At 37.8% G+C, this 17286-nt stretch overlaps 1 pseudogene across 1 annotated transcript in view; it reads left to right on the top strand.

The window, feature by feature from the left end:
* Positions 1-17286, top strand: part of LOC144020341 (uncharacterized) — a 62456-nt pseudogene that overhangs the window by 38985 nt on the left and 6185 nt on the right. Inside the window, exons 48-79 of the transcript XR_013283855.1 lie at positions 784-866; positions 951-1038; positions 1137-1239; positions 2255-2375; positions 2504-2700; positions 3284-3511; positions 3646-3745; positions 3831-3925; positions 4000-4191; positions 4296-4451; positions 4691-4820; positions 5358-5426; positions 5561-5755; positions 6979-7096; positions 8181-8269; positions 8408-8547; positions 8695-8907; positions 9309-9372; positions 9477-9566; positions 9706-9912; positions 10049-10127; positions 10224-10383; positions 10481-10576; positions 10876-11026; positions 12839-12924; positions 13964-14041; positions 14112-14267; positions 14359-14421; positions 15192-15267; positions 15381-15429; positions 15574-15664; positions 15738-16002. The product of XR_013283855.1 is annotated as an uncharacterized LOC144020341 (transcript). The remainder of the gene's footprint in view (positions 1-783; positions 867-950; positions 1039-1136; positions 1240-2254; positions 2376-2503; positions 2701-3283; positions 3512-3645; positions 3746-3830; positions 3926-3999; positions 4192-4295; positions 4452-4690; positions 4821-5357; positions 5427-5560; positions 5756-6978; positions 7097-8180; positions 8270-8407; positions 8548-8694; positions 8908-9308; positions 9373-9476; positions 9567-9705; positions 9913-10048; positions 10128-10223; positions 10384-10480; positions 10577-10875; positions 11027-12838; positions 12925-13963; positions 14042-14111; positions 14268-14358; positions 14422-15191; positions 15268-15380; positions 15430-15573; positions 15665-15737; positions 16003-17286) is intronic.

The following is a 17286-nucleotide window of genomic DNA, read 5'->3' on the forward strand; positions in this document are numbered from 1 at the left end:
TTAATTTACGTTTATGGCGGCATTCATTAGGATTTTAGCATACGTCATTAACCGTTTTTGGTTGTCAACCCCACTATTAAAAACCCACCATTGATTTCAATAATATGCAAAAAACTATGTTCCATCACATCAAAATACTTTTTTTTTTTTTTTTTAAATGTAACTGTAGGTCTTGTAATCAGTAATTTTATTACATGGCTGGAGGCTGTCATGGCTCACCGCCATCTTCCTGCTACAGATGCCCAAAGGGCAACTTGGGGAACATAGTTACTTGTTAGCCCGGGTAGTGCTTTCCATTGTGTGTCGGACCCAATGGGACCCTCTCACAGCTGGGGCCTTCAGGTGGTCTTCGCTGAGTCCCGTGATTCGGGCTCCAGTTGCTTGTCATCTTCTTCTGCTATCCGCTTGTTAGCCACTAGCCTATGACTACGCCTATCTACCGCTAACCACCTGCTCTTATTTGCTGCTCCGGCTAATTCTGGCTGCCAAGTCGATGTCGCTTGCCGCGATGCTCGTTTACCCATGCAAAATAAGTATTGAGGAAGAGGCTCTCTGACCCACCGTAGTCTGTGTGCTTCTAAATGTATGCATTTCGGCTGCATTCTATTCTATAGTGACATCATCAGAGGTCACTTTTTAGATAGTTTGGATTTAAAATAAGGCTGGTAGCAGCACAGGTACAGATCGGTACTACTAACCCAACCCCATTGAATATGAAATTGAAGTTGATGGTGGAGATTGAATTCATAAATGCATGCTGTTTGAATTCCTGTGTGTATGTAGTCCTGGACTGTGGAAAATAGTGGCCAAGTTCCAAAGTCACCCACAGCAGAGCTACTATGCCAACTTTGAGGTCAAAGAGTATGGTGAGAGCCGACCATATTGTGAATTGTTTCACAGTTTTACTCTCTCTCTAATTTGTAACAATGAAATGTTTTCATGACTTTCAGTGCTCCCCAGTTTTGAAGTCAAATTAACCCCTTTGGTCTCCTTCTTCCAAAAGGATGATTATGAGTTCACCGTTGACATCACAGCCACGTGAGTGAAAATCATTTTGATGCAGAAAAGTGAGTCTCGGTATTTTCCATCCCTTTTTTATCATTGTATGAACTTCACTTTCTTCCCATTTAATTTAGGTATCTATTTGGTGAAGGGGTTGATGGGGCGGCCTTTGTGGTGTTTGGGTATCTCAAGGATAGAAAAAAGAACAGCTTTCCTCAATCTCTTCAGAGAGTGCCTGTAAGTGCATAAGACAGTGAACTGTAACTTAGACTGCATCCTATTTTACTAAAATGGCATCTGCAAGACTGCACACTTTGATGTACAGTATGTTACTTCATACATATAACTGTTTGCTTTTCTTCGATAAGGACAATTACTGGTGAATAAATCGAATGTTTATCAACATTATTTCCTGTATGAATCATTACCAAAAATACCTAAGGGTAATGACTTTTCACAGATGTATTCATCTTAAATTAAACCTTTTTGTGACAGCCATTTTAACAATTAAACATTAAAAGGGAAGTCAATCCCAATTTGTTTTTTTTTATGACAATAATATATTCTATGCAGCCCCACTAGTCTAAATATGGTATTCTGGTTAATATTGCATTATTGGAATATGAGTTAAGCAGCAAAATCCAGTTGTTTTTATTCATCTCATGGGGCGGCCATTTTGCCTCTTGCTGCCGACTGAAGATGACGTCAATGTTGCTCAGGTCTCAGGTAACAACCAATCACAGCGCATCTTCAGAAAACGTGAGCTGTGATTGGTCACTGCCAGAGATGGCAAAATGGCCTCCCCTGAGATGGATTAAAACGGGTTGATTTTGCTTCATATAACTCATATTCCACAAATGTAATATTAATCGGAATGTCATGTTTAAACTACTGACATATTGTCAAGAAATGTTGAAGGATGACTTCCACTTTAAATATTTTGTAACAAAAGGCAAGCAAATGAGTAATAAAACAAAAAATAGATGGAAACTGAGCCCCAATTGAACTTCTTTACACATAAACCTTATATAACACGTTAAATACGACAGGAGCTACAGTTTACTGGTTGAGGGATACAAACATGTCCACATAAACAAACTAGAGGAAGTTAGTGCAGCAAATGCAAACACAGTCAAAGTAATGCCACGGTCCTGATGTGATAACGAAACTGTGCAAACTGACAACTGCAGCTGACCAATGTTCATATTTTTATTTGTATTTTTCTGTTTTGTTTTGTTTTTTTTACTTTTAGATTGAGTCTGGCCGTGGAGTGGTCAGACTCAGGAGAGAGCATATGACACAACTCGTCCCAAACATTGATGAATTGGTGGGAGGTCACATATTTGTGTCTGCCAGTGTAACGACGTCGAGTGGTAAGTGAAAAGATTTGTCATGTAAGAATTACATAAATTCAGCTTCCTGCAAATGGATAACAATGAATTACAATTACATCGTTGTAAAAATGCATTAATTGTCCTGTGTGTTCATTTTGTGTTTACAGGGAGTGAAATGGTGGAAGCAGAGTTGAGAAGCATCCAGATTGTCACATCTCCATACACCATCCACTTCAAGAAGACACCTAAATATTTCAAACCTGGAATGCCCTTTGATGTTACTGTAAAGAGTACCCATGCTTTTAAAACAGCAATAAGAAAAAAAAAAAATCAAATAATTTTCTTGGTTTTTAAAAATGGGAATTCATAAGTAACATTAGAAAACCAGATTGAACACCTCTCACGTTGTTTGCGCTGTCATTATTAGCTTCTCATTAGCGTTGAGTGAATTTTTTTTGCACATTTGAAGGATCAAGCGATTGTAAATTTAACCACAGCTCTGTTATGGTTCACACAAGGACATGACGGCAAAAGACCCAAAAGCAAAATGGAGAGGACGTGTTTGGAGAAGGTTTGACGTGCAATTTATTGAGGTGGTGAGCAGGATGACCAACAGTTCTTGGCCAATTTGCCGAGGAGAAGAAGGAGTGTCAAAGGATGAGTTTAGTCGAACCAGAGATGGAGAGGGACAAGAAGTCACTTTGAGGAAGCGTTGAGCAAGGGTGTGCAGGGAGTTGTACAAATACAATCCTTTTTCAAATTTCTAGCATTTCCATTCAGTTTTATTTTCGCATTTCTTGAAAATTTGAATGAAAATGTGTGGATAGAAACCCCACTGGTGAGGGGTGGCCATGCATATGTGCATGTAAAATGCCATTTTCTTTGCAGTTGCTTTTGCATAGGATTTAGTATATTATTTACGAGTAAAAAAATAAAAAAATAATTTCATTTCTAATGATATTGATATAAAATGGAAAACAGATGAATGTTTGCTGACAAATCATTTTTTTGTGTGTCTTGGGAGGCAGCTTAAGGTTATGAATCCTGATGAAACTCCAGCACGAGGCGTTCCTGTAGTGGTGAACCCAGGCGGGTTACAGGTCTTGACCTCAGACAACGGCGTTGCCAAGGTCACTGTCAATACAGTTTCAAGAGATACAAGTTGGAGGATCACTGTAAGTGTCTTTCTTGTTTGTAAGAGTGGATAAAAGTAACAAAGTACATGGAACAGTGCATGTGGATCTCAACATCGTTTGTCAACTTTAAACAGCCTTACCACTGTCCGCTTGTTTGTGGTGTTGTTCAACAGGCACAGACCAATGACCCTAGAATTACCAGAGAAAGACAAGCAGTTGCTGACATGGAAGCCTTACCATATCATACTATAAGCAAAAACTACATTCTCATCGGTACAAGGACGTGCGATCATCATCCCATGTACTACAATGCAGAAGCTATTTTCAGAATGTCATCTTGAATTTGTGACTTTTGCAGGTGTGGACACAGCTGAATTGGATTTGGGAGACAACTTGAAAATGAATCTCATTCTAAACAAGGCGCCAACTCGATACACTGACATCACATACTTGGTGAGAGGTGGTTTATACCTGTGTGTGTTGTGATTGTCATTTTCAAAGCTGGATGTTGACGTTTGTCTCTTAAGGTCATCGGCAGGGGACAACTAGTGAAATATGGCCGTTACAAGACAAGGGGCCAAGTTGTGATCACTCTCATTATTCCTGTCACCAAAGATATGCTCCCATCATTCCGTATCGTGGCTTACTACCATCCAGATAACAGCGAGGTGGTGTCAGACTCTGTTTGGGTGGATGTCAAGGACTCCTGCATTGGCTCGGTAAAATGACACTTAACCCAAAATCACAAAATTTTATTTTAAGTATAAAACATTGATTTGGTGATTTTATGAATTAAAACACAGATCTGTTTCTCCTCATTTAGCTCAATCTGGAACCAGCAAGACCGATACTATACTCTGAACCTCGCAAGATGTTTGGACTGAAGGTCACTGGAGACCCAGAGGCCACTGTGGGCCTGGTGGCAGTTGACAAAGGGGATTTTGCTCTGAACAACAAGCACCATTTGACCCAGAAAAAGGCAAACACGTTTGACGTCTTTGCTTGGTGTTGCTTAGGATCAATATACTTCCAGACGTCAATTATTATTATTTTTTTTTTTATAAATAACTGATCATTTTCATAGTTTTAGATAAATAATCAACACAACAACCATACAAATACTGGACAAAGTAGAAAAGGCTGCAAATGTTAGTAGGTGATTTGTGAGGTAATTTTAGGTGTAAGGTATGTATAATTTTACTGTTTATTGCTTAACAGGTGTGGGAAACTGTGGAGAAGCACGATCCAGGCTGCACACCAGGTGGAGGCAAGGATGCAATGGGTGTGTTCTATGATGCTGGGCTGATGTTTAAGACCAGCGCTGGACATGAAACCCCTTACCGACAAGGTGACACAGTTGGGTGTTTTTCTGTTTATCACTTGGAGGGCTAATCGGGTAAATTAATTATTTAAATTATTTAAATTATTTATTTAATTATTATAATAATAATCAATTCATATGACTCATTCATTAAAGGAGACTCAAATGTAATATTTAAATACATTTTGAGAATTATATATATATATATATATATCAATGTTTGCAAATGACATTCAGATAATAAAATGCGTTAATGTCAAAATATTACGGTATTTTGTATTTATTTTATATAACGCGAATATGCAAGTAATTTAGCTGATTAGTCGTGATTAATCAAAATTAAAAAGTGTGATTAATCAGATTAAAAATTGTAATCGTTTGACAGCACTAATATATATATATATATATATATATATATATATATATATATATATATATATATATATATATATATATATATATATATAGAATGTTGCAACATGATGCAGATAAACATTTTACTGTATTTCCAACGCTCATCTGTATCTGGGTCGTGTTCATTATTAAACTGTGCTACATTTCCAGAACTGAAATGTCCATCACCCAACAGGAGGAAACGAGCTTCAACTCCGTTACAGGTCGATACAACCTTAGGTTAGGATATTGCGACACTTCTAGCCATTATTGACAAACACCTGAAAAAAACAACAGACAGTCAGACACTGGGATTAGACATTCATTAAGATATTGACTGTGGCCTCTGGTCTTTCACATTTCCTTGTTTTCAGAGGGTTCATATGAAGGGCAAGAGAAGGAATGCTGTTTGGATGGCATGGCGGAAACTCGTCGCTCAAACACTTGTGAAATACGCAGCGAGTACATTACGAATAGCACAGAATGTGTCGAGGCCTTCCTGCATTGCTGCAAGAAGTTGAAAGGCCAGCAAGCTCGGATGAAGCGAGACGCCCTTCGAATACCTCGGAGTAAGAGATGGACACATTGGGTCCATTCTACTGTAGGGAATTACATCAACTTGATTCAGCATGTCATGATTTACACTCAAAGTTTATTGTTGTTAGACTTAAAACTAAATTTAAAGGGATAGTTTGGATTTTTGGACATGAATCTGTATTGCATCCTCACCTACAGTGGTGTGCAATCAACACTTACTTACCCCTGACAGCGTTCTGTGACATGGTTCCGTTTTGGCCGAGAGGAAAGTAGTCCGGCAAGTCTGGCTGGGGTCACAGAAATAAGGCGTTTTTCTTCTAAAAACAATTTGTGTTCAAAAGAGTGATACATTTGCATCACAAAACTTCGCCCTAGAAAAAAGTCAGACTCCATTCCTGCCAGGCGCTATTTTTCCGTTTGTTCCTATCACTGCGCGGGGTGCTTCATCCAGTTGATACACGCACTAATCTAAAGTTGTTTGTCTTTTCGAAGTTATAATTATGGCGGAAGGCGCACCTATCAGCTGTATGCAGTGCGCCACGCAGTGATACAAACAAACAGAAAAATAGTGCCCAGCGGTAATGGAGTCTGACTTTTTTCTAGGGCGAAGTTTTGCGATTCAAATATATCGCTCTTTTGAACGCAAGTTGTTTTTCAGAGAAAAACGCTTTAATTTCCGTGACCCCAGCCAACTTGCCTACTACTACTACTACTACTACTACTACTACTACTACTACTACTACTACTACTACTACTACTTTACTCTCAACCAAAACGGAACCAGAACTCGTGCCACAGAATGCTGTCAGGGGTAAGTAAGTGTTGATTGCACACCACTGGAGGTGAGGATGAAATAGAGATTCCTGTCTAAAAATCCGAACTATCCCTTTAAGTTGGCAAATAAACTTAGCTTAATGTTTTTGCTTTAAAAATAGTTCATCAAAATAGTGACTGTACTAAATTATGTATGAATGTAATGTACTAATGTGTTCAATACCAGAGTATATACAGTATTTCTTAAGTGATCTATAATGTATAGTTATTTGTTTAGTGACTTTAATGAGTCCTATAATGCTAGAAATCATTAACCATTAATACATGGGTGGGAAAGTAAACTTTGTTGAGAAGTTGTCATAATTAAAATAGACAAATGGAAACTGTTGCGTTTTATTTTTTAGGCTAAACATTTCTTTTTAGAGTGTCCAGGGCCCACTGAAATCAACGTCTCTCTTGACTCTTTAAATCTCTTTTTAAGGTGAGGAGAATAATGACTACTTGGACAGCATGGACATTATTAGTCGCACGAATTTCCCTGAAAGCTGGTTTTGGTCTGATATCACATTGCTTGCTTGCCCTCGACATGCGCCTAACTGGTAAGGAAACTGGCCGATACTTATATGCTCTCAACATATACTAGATCAGGGGTGTCCAAACGTTCTCATTTGAGGGCCACATACAGAAAATCAGAAGGACGCAAGGGCCACATAATGTTATGAAGAGAAATTGTGTTTAGTCCTAAAAATTGTACAAATAATTTATTTGTGCTTTTGTATATTTAGAAAAATGCTACAGTATATAAACCAATTTATTTGTATTATGGCAGTAGGGTTATTATAGTTTTGGAATTTTTCATTTTAGTTAGTTTTTATTAGTTTTCAGGGTGGTTCTGTTAATTTTTATTAGTTTAGTTTTTAAAAAATGCTTATTTTTAGTTTAGTTTGTTAGTTTCAATATTAGTATTAGTTTTTTGTTGTTGTTTTTTAATTCTGTATTACTTGTGTGCAATATTTAAAAAGAACATCATGGGCGCAACGTCAGCTGAAGGTGCTTTTCTATTGGCTGCTGCTAGATGATGTCACTTCTGTGTGGCATACTTTCAAACGTCATTATTCCTGTTTATATCCGAATAAATCTATTAAAAATCACATTTGAAATCATCACCAAAGGCTCATGTATTAAATTAATTACCAAAGACTAAAACGAAGGACATGTTAGTTTTAGTTAGTTTTGTAAACATAAAATGTAGTTTCAGTTAGTTTTCATTTTTTAAAAAGCATTTTCATTTGTATTTTATTTCCGGTAACAATATTGTTTTTTTAATTTTAGTTTTTTCATTAGTTTTAGTTAACTAAAATAACCTTTAATTGCACCTGTTTTTCAATACCCTCCCTTCTTACTTTGACCATCTCCAAACATTTTTGTTTTGTTTATTTTATTTGAATTGAGTCAAATGCCATTTTCAGCTTATTTTGCGGGCCACTGAAAAATGGACGGCGGGCTGCAAATGGCCCCCGGGCCGTAGTTTGGACACCTCTGTCCTAGATAGTCACTATTGGAAAAGTATTTGGTTAATATAACCTCTGGTAGTAGTTTATTAGTTAGTACATTTTTTCCCATTTCACGCGTAGATATACAACCCAACCTGTGCTAGATAATTAAACGTTTTCTTTGTTTCAGTGACACCACGTCGTATATGAAATCTGTTCCCATACAAGACTCCATAACAACATGGCAGTTCATGGGTATTAGTCTATCCAAAACTCATGGTGAGGAGCCGCTCATTTCAAATTCTCCTTAAAACCAAAAGCCACCGATAAAATATGTCTTGCTAGCTCTGAATGCTCCAGTCTTTCCCATTGAACCTTTTTTTTTTTTTTTTTTCCCCACTTTGTGGTATTTTGTAGGAATCTGTGTCAGTGAACCTTTAGAGGTGATAGTAAGGAAGGATTTCTTCATTGACCTCAAGCTTCCTAATTCGGCTGTGCGTGGCGAGCAGATTGAAATCAAAGCAATCCTCCACAACTACCTCCTTGATGAAATCAGAGTAAGTCTATGTATGTGTTCATGCTGCTGTTTTAGAAGATGAACCCATATTTAAGATCACAGACATTCCGTTCTTGGCTGTAACAATGTCTGGACACCATAAAACTCAACCATCCCTCAGTTCCCTTTCTCCATCTTTGTGTTTGAGGTGCGTGTGGATCTGTTTGAGACGCCGCGTGTGTGCAGTTCAGCCTCCAGGCGCTCAAAGTTCAGCCAGGAGGTTGAAATGGGGAGCCAAACTACGCTAGCTGTCCCCTTTATCATCATTCCCATGGATAAAGGAATGTTTAGCATCGAGGTCAAAGCAGCCGTGAGAGGCTCACATCTCTCTGACGGAATCATGAAGCAGCTGAAAGTGGTGGTAAAAGAACATTTATGAGTGGCTGATGAAATGTTCCACCTAAAAAATTATTATTATTTTTTTTTATTTTATGTACATGAAAATAAGGCCTCAAATCTCCACAGTTGAGTGCTGCATAATTCATAGATTTAAGAATAGGAATAAGATACAAGAGAGAAAATAAATATCCTGACGGCAGTAATCCAATGATATTATAATATTCAAAAATACATGTTATAAATGCTGCGATTGGTTGGCAACCAGTCCAGGGTGTCCCCCGCCTACTGCCCAGAGCCAGCTGAGATAGGCGCCAGCAGCCCCCGCGACCCTTGTGAGGAATAAGCGGTCAAGAAAATGGATGGATGGACATGTTATAAATGTATGTTTTTAGATTTTTTTAAATTAGTTTTTTGTTTTTCCAGCCTGAAGGCGTCCTGATTAAGTCTGCCCAGATAATATCCCTTAACCCTACTAAAAATGGAATACGTGAGTTTCCACATACCACTCCACTCTGTAGCAACAACATTGTAATTGTATAATGTTTTAAAAGTTTGGCATTTAATCCTCCAAGTTGTGTGTATACACTGCAGATGGTAAACAAGAAGTCATTATCAACAGTCAAATTCACAAGAAAGATGTGGTACCAGGAACACAATCTCTCACACAAATCTCTGTGATAGGTGAGATATTTTGTATCCAACCATTTACATTTTTTTTTAAATGTGCTGACACATGAATAAATTATGTTATACAACAAAATGTGCAACAATAATATAATGTGTGCTGGTGCTTTTAAACTGTGTATTGATCTACATACAGGTAGAGAACAAGTTAGTGGACTCGTGGAGAATGTGATTTCTGGGACATCAATGGCTAGTCTGATTCGACAGCCTGGAGGCTCTGGAGAGGAGAACATGATCAACATGACTTTGCCTGTAATTGCAACCATTTATTTGGACAACACCAACCAGTGGGGAAGTGTGGGCTTTGAGAAACGTGATGAAGCCCTGCAACACATAATGACTGGTATGTTGATATGATATTGTTCAAGGAACAGGCATTAATTAAATTAAGTGCAACTCTTAATTACTGTACACTGAGGAGGTAATGAAAGATACTGTAATTGGATGTCAAGGTGGTTAAAAAGTCTGTTTGGGCACAGGCTACAAAAATCAACTTGCTTACCGAAGGAAGGATGGTTCTTTTGCGGAGTTGGTCAATCAAGGTAGCAGTAGCAGCTGGTAATCCAACAAAAAACAATATTATCTGTCATTATTCTTTCAATAATAAAATCAGAAATGGATAGAACTAAAGTTGTGTGCCCTCTCGTCTTTCAGGCTGACAGCTTATGTTGCCAAAGTGTTCGTTATGTCCAACCGGCTGGTGGCAATGAGAATACATGTGATCTGTGATGCAATCAAGTTTATTATTCGACATGCACAGCAACCAGATGGCATGTTTAGAGAAATCGGCTCGCTGATCCACAGTGAGATGAATGTAAGGGGAATAGTTTTTCATCGCTGCGGATTGATCTTTTTGCCACCAATTCTGATGGTAACGTAGCTTTTTCTACATTTTGTGTGCATGTGTGTAGGGTGATGTGAAGGGTGCAGACTCGGACGCATCTATGACGGCCTTCCATCTCATTGCAATGCAGGAGTCAAAAGCACTTTGTGCTGTCACTGTTAACGTGAGTACTGAACCCAATTTATTTGTCAAAATCTTTTAACTACTGGCCTTAGAAAGGGACTCCAAAATGTGATGGACACAAAAATGCTGCATCATTTGATTATGTGAGTGTTAAACACAAGAGGCTACCAAAACAAAAATAGTTCTCATCTGTCAGCACTCTTTCCAAGAGTTTTGTGCAAAGATAGTCACCTAAGTGAACTCATATTTTTGTATTATGATCTTCTAGCCTACTCATTTAACTCTAATATTGGTACCAATCATGGTACCCCTTCTTACTTTCTCCTCTCTTCTCTGCAGGGTTTTGAAAACAGCGTAGCCAAAGCTTCCGCTTACTTGGAAAACCGTCTGCCCAGACTCACCAACCCTTATGCTGTAGCCATGACATCATATGCTTTAGCTAATAAGAATAAGCTGAACAAGGAGATCCTCTACAGGTTCGCTTCCGCAGGTGAATTCTAAAACAGCGTTCATTTTACTCTTTGTCTCACTCTCTGCTATTATATATTCAGCAGTAAATAGTAGATTGTTTACTATTGTTTAAAGGGCCTGTCTTCCGGTTTCACTCAGGAAAATGCACTTTTTAAATACAGGATTTAAACGAACAAACTACTTCTCAATTTATAGATATGGGCTTTTCCGGCCAATCGCAGAGCTGGGGGGGGGGCGTGTTGCAAACGGGGCCGGGCGAACATGTCAGCAGTGTGACGTCACTCCCGCCGCAATTTGAAAGCACACACGGATTTTTTTTTTCACTCACTCATTCACACATGTAAGCTTCTGTGAGTGAATGAGTGAGTGAGTGAGTGAGTTAACAAACATAATTTTTCTAATTGCCGCGGGAGTGACGTCACGCAGCTGACACGTTCGCCACCCCCCCCTCTGCGATTGGCTGGAGGCGTGTAAACACTGTCTTTCCACAGAAACGGCCCGTTGTTTACAAAACAAACACAAAATGGCCAAATACAGGCTGGGGGGTGGGGTTTAGGACAAAATCACCCCCACACGTTATGAAAAGCCCATATCTATAAATTGAGAGTTTGTTTGTTTAAATCCTGTACTTAAAAAGTGCATTTTCCTGAGTGAAACCGGCAGACAGCCCCTTAAAAAAAAGAAAATGAAAATATTGATGCAACATTTCACATTAGCCCCTGCAGTACAATAAAGTACACATTTATCATCTAACCCACCCACAAAAGACATTTCTGGAGTTTAGTCAACATGTGTTTTTTTTCACCAGCACTTTGCTCATTGTAAGAAACTTTAGCGGTATATCCATGGTCTCTGTGGGTAAAAAAAGTTCTGTTGCTGAACTTGGAAAAAAGAAGATTGGAGGGGAAAGTCATGGCGGCCTTAAACTGATTCAACAGTGACCCCTGCTGTTTACTGGCATTCATACATTATATTTACACTATTATATTCACACTTAAAAATCTTACATTTTGTCAAAAATCGACGGCGCGTATTAATGAGATGCGCCTTTTTTGTGCACCGAGTTCCAAAATCTGTAAATATTGTTGTCCGACTTCGATAAGCGCTCCGCTTGACAGACTGTGTGGGAGCATTTACGTGGATACATTGCTTATATACAGTAAAGGCGGCATTTCACATACAATAACGATAATGGCGTTTCAAATAGGGGTGTTAAAAAAAATCGATTCGGCAATATATCGCGATATTACAGCAGGCAATTCTCGAATCGATTCAATAGGCAGCCGAATCGATTTTTTAACATCCATTTTTGATGGAAAAATATTCAACAAAATGTCTAAATTTCACACCTTAAGCATGGAAGAATGTTATATTAATGGAACATTAAGCCTTAATATTTTCTTTCAATGCTGTTCTAACATGAAAAAGGTTACAACCTGTTTGTTAAATACAGTGGCTCACAGTTATAAAACTGAAGTTTGAGATCAATAAATAATACATTTTCATACAAATCTTACATTGTACATGTACAAGTTTACTGAATGGTATTTTCTAAATTTGAGTAAAAAAAAAAATCACAACAATCGACTTGTAAATTCATATTGGGATTAATCGGTATCGAATCGAATCGTGACCTATGAATGGTGATACGGATCGAATCGTCAGGTACTCGGCAATTCACACTCCTAGTTTCAAATATGGGGAGAATAATTAGTTAGATTACTCCGTTTATGAAAAAAAGAACGGAGTTACATAACACCATGAGTTTATTCCCAACACTGCCGGTAACTGAAGAATCAAATATTTTACAAATTGCACGTTTCCTTTGCAGACTTGACCCATTGGCCTGTGCCTCACGGACAGATGTATACACTGGAGGCTACAGCCTACGCTCTTCTGGCTTTGGTCAAAGCGGGGGTAAGTTAATTTGATTAATATTGGCTATAGACATAAAGATAACATTACTTACGCAGAGTGATGAAAGCTATTTGGAATTAAAGATGTTAGATGCGTCATTTTACGATCATTTTTACATGCCATCTGCATACTGTATGCCTTACGTCAACCTCTGAAAATATATTTTTTTTAAATGATCGACCAATAATTTGGACTTTATGAATGAATGACGTCGTTGTCATCGTCCTCTGCTCTGTACAGCTGAATGGCGCTAAATGAGAAAAACACTTCTGCAACTCTCTGTCCAACCTCTATTTCTGATAATGTCATCTTTCTTGCAACTGTTACTCCTACCATGTTCTTGGTGCAAATCCCTTGCAATGTGTGGTAAATCAGGTGCAAATTTGCTCCCAGCTGTCAGAATTTGTGGATGTGTTTGCGCCGGTATATGATTAGAGCAATATCCATAGTGAATAGATGGTTAACTGGGAGCAGAATGCGGGTGCAGTTTTGGAGCAATAGCTCGTGCCATTACCGGACGCAGTGCATTTTTTAGTGAATATACCTCTCAGTGTTGAAATTTTGAAAAGTTGTTTCAACAAACATGCTTAATGGCAATTCAACAAAGTTTTTTTTTTTTTCTAATTTTTACACGAATATTGTCTCTTTGACTTCAAATGAATATCATCTTAAAATATCGGTTATCGGCCTCCTTAACTACTACTAAAAAAAAAAAATCATGAAAAACCACGTCCGTCACTAATCGTGACATAACAGGCGATCACTGATTATGCATAAAATGCCAATCATAAGCCGATCACGATCAAGCCGATGAGATCGGCGTAAAGTCGACTAGAAAAAAAAAAATGTTTGAGAATGACCTTGTCACAACAGATACGTCAAAATCAATGTCAAAATTTACACTTGGCTATTAAGAAAATGTGTACCGCATTGTCTTGTAACATTTAATTACTGAAAGCCACTTTTGACAGTTGTTGATAGTTCCTACATATTCTTTACATCCAGTAAAAATAAATTTTCTTTTAATGTGTTCATAAAGGCCTATGAGGATGCCAGACCAGTGGTGAGATGGTTCGGCCAGCAGGCGTTCGTGGGCGGAGGCTATGGATCAACGCAGGTGAGGAAAGATTTTACGGCAAAGTCATCTGGGCTCACCTGAAACTTTACCCCCATTTTTGTCTGTTTAGGCTACAATCATGGTGTATCAAGCTTTATCGGAATACTGGACCAATGCCAAAGAGCCAGACTATGATCTGAACGTGGACATTGAGGTGCCGGGCAGATTAGTACCACACAAATTTAACTTCAACAGACAAAACCAACACGTCACGAGAACATTTGAAGTAAGAGTGTCTAATATTGCATTAATTAATCCTGCTACTGTCCTATTTTTTTTAAGCTATAAAAGCCTTTGTGTGCATTTTAAACCCATAGATACAGAGTATTAACCAAGATGTGAAAGTGACAGCTGAAGGTCGTGGAGAAGCAACATTTAAAGTAAGTCAACTAATTATCCATATCCTGGTCAGCTGTTGTTTACAGCTATAATCAGGTTCTCCACAAAAAAAACGGTGCGCAGGTGCAAGTGCGCATGTGAACTGAAATCAGTCGTGTGCACGCCAGATTCGGCTGTCTCAGTGTGCATTTGCGCTCCAAAAATATTGTAGTCGAGACGTCTGATGATTGCAGCAGTGACTTCAGGCAGGGCAGCACTACAAATTTTTTTGTGATGAATCAAAGCGTCAAGGCATTGATTAATCACAAAACATTATAGCATTAATCATGTATTAACGCAGGTTAATCACACTATTAATTTTGACTGCAGATGATCTTTTAGCTTGACAGTCTGACAGCGGATGGTTACATTAAAGGTCACACTTGTTGTGTTTGAGCAACAAACATAAAGACATGCATTAAAGTAAATAATGTAATGTTTGCGTATGACATTCGGAATATTTGTTCATGTCAAAATATTGGGATCTTTTTTTTTTCATTTTTAATTTTGCAAGTAATTAAGTGATTAATCAAAATTCTAAGATGTGATTAATCTGCTTAAAAAAAATGTAATCTTTTGACAGCCCTAAGTGTCTACCCAACCCCTTGCCCAAATTCAGCTGGAATAGGCTCCAGCTCACCTGCAACCCTAGTGATGATAAGTGGTGTACTGTAAAAATAGATGGGTGGATAAATCTTTATATATGATAAACGATGAATGTTCACATCCCTTTAAAATGAGTTCCATCATATTGCTATTGTCAATCTGACAGATGGTGTCGTCGTATTACGGCCTGCCTTCCCAAAAAGAAAGTCAGAAATTTAACTTGTCGGTGCAACTTATCCCAGGTAATTGTAATACTTTGTCATTCAAAGAATATATTTAATCATGTGCTCATCTGTCTGAATGTTTGCAAAAAAACATGAATCTGATCATCTATGTGTGATTGATGTGTTTGTAGAAAAAAATGACGAGGATGAGAATATATACAAGCTAAAAATCGAGGTCCTGTAAGTACAATAAGAACAAAAATACTGGCAACTGTATGGTTGGAAATTTGGATCCTTGTTCGCCTCCCTGAGTCCCACTGAAAATATAACAATTAAAATCTGGTTCTGTTTCTCGTGAAATAATGTAATGTGGTGTCTGAGCAGGTATCTGAACATAGACCGTGATGCAACCATGACAATCTTGGACATTGGCTTGTTGACCGGCTTCCGTGCTGACCAGAGAGACCTGGACTTGGTACGAGCCCTCACAGACAAACCTTACATTGTTAATATAACTTGGGAGAGTTTCTTATTGTATATTTTCATAGCTGGCAAAGGGACATGGCCGCTTCATTTCAAAGTATGAGATGAACACCTTCTTGTCAGACAAAGGCTCCCTCATCATCTACTTGGACAAAGTAAGACGGACAGACATGTCTTCACTTTTATTCCTTTTATTTCCATTTTGCTCATTTTGAGCTGCTCCACAGGTCTCTCATAGGCGTCCTGAAGAAATCAGCTTTAGGCTCATCCAGACTCTGAAAGTTGGCGTCTTACAACCGGCTGCTGTGTCTGTTTATGAATACTATGATCGTGAGTCACAAAGACACCTGCCTCAGACGGTGGTCCTCTGGTACAGAGAAAGATCACTTTTTTCTCCCGTAGCAACTTTCTACATGATTTTGGAGTATGGGGCTTTTGTCCACTGACATCTAGAGATCCAAATGAGTTTCAGAATTTGTGAGGTCATAACTGTTCTAGTTCCTCTCACATGTATTTGCTCTGAAGGTTTTTACACCAAATTCAAGTAAGAATGCTTTTTGTGGACTTTGCCTTGTGTATTGGGAACAGAAGATGGTCTTCCCCAAACTTTTGTCCGCAAAGTTGCAAGCACAAACTTGTCCTACATGTCTTGATAAGATGAAGAAAAGAGGAATTAATTGGTCTTGTCAAATCTGGTTTAGTATAATAAGAAGTGAGTCATACTTTAGTCCATATAGACCAGGGGTGTCCAAACTTTTTCATTTGAGGGCCACATCCAGAAAATCAGAAGGACGCAAGGGCCACATAATGTTATGAAGAGAAATTGTGTTTAGTTATAAAAATTGTACAAATAATTTGTGTTTTACACATTTAGAAAAATGCTAAGTATATAAACAAATTTATTTGTAATATGGATTTTTTTTATTTTAGTTTTTATTTCATTTTGAGTTTTGTTTTTTAAATTTAGTTAGTTTTAATTAGTTTTCAGGGTGGTTCTGTTAGTTTTTATTAGTTTTTTTAAAATAAATGCTTAGTTTTAGTTTAGTTAGTTTCAGTATTAGTATTAGTTGTTTTTTTTTATGTGTATTACTTGTGCGCAATATCTAAAAATGGGAGCGACGTCATCTGAAGGTGCTTTTCTATTGGCTGCTGCTAGATGACGTCACTTATGTGTGACATACTTTTAATCATCATTATTCCGGTTTTTATCAAAATAAATCTACTAAAAATCACATTTGAAATCATCCCCAAAGGCTCATGCATTAAATTAATTACCAAAAACTAAAATGAAGGTCAGGTTTGCTATAATTATAGTTATAGTTAGTTTTGGAAACATAAAATGTAGTTTTAGTTTTTTTTTAAATATTTTCGTTTTTTTTATTTTGTTAGTTTTTGTTAACTAAAATAACGTTTAATGACACCTGTGTTTTTCGACACCCTCTTTTATTACTTTGACCATCTCCAAAGATTTTTGTTTTTGTTAATTTATTTTAACTGAGTCAAATGCCATTTTTAGCATTTGTCAGGGGCCACTGAAAAATGGACGGCGGGCCGCAAATGGCCCCCGGGCCGTAGTTTGGACACCACTGATATAGAGCAACTTTCTTACGGTAC

The sequence above is a fragment of the Festucalex cinctus genome, chromosome 6, assembly GCF_051991245.1.
Source record: "Festucalex cinctus isolate MCC-2025b chromosome 6, RoL_Fcin_1.0, whole genome shotgun sequence".
Taxonomy (NCBI): Eukaryota; Metazoa; Chordata; class Actinopteri; order Syngnathiformes; family Syngnathidae; genus Festucalex; species Festucalex cinctus.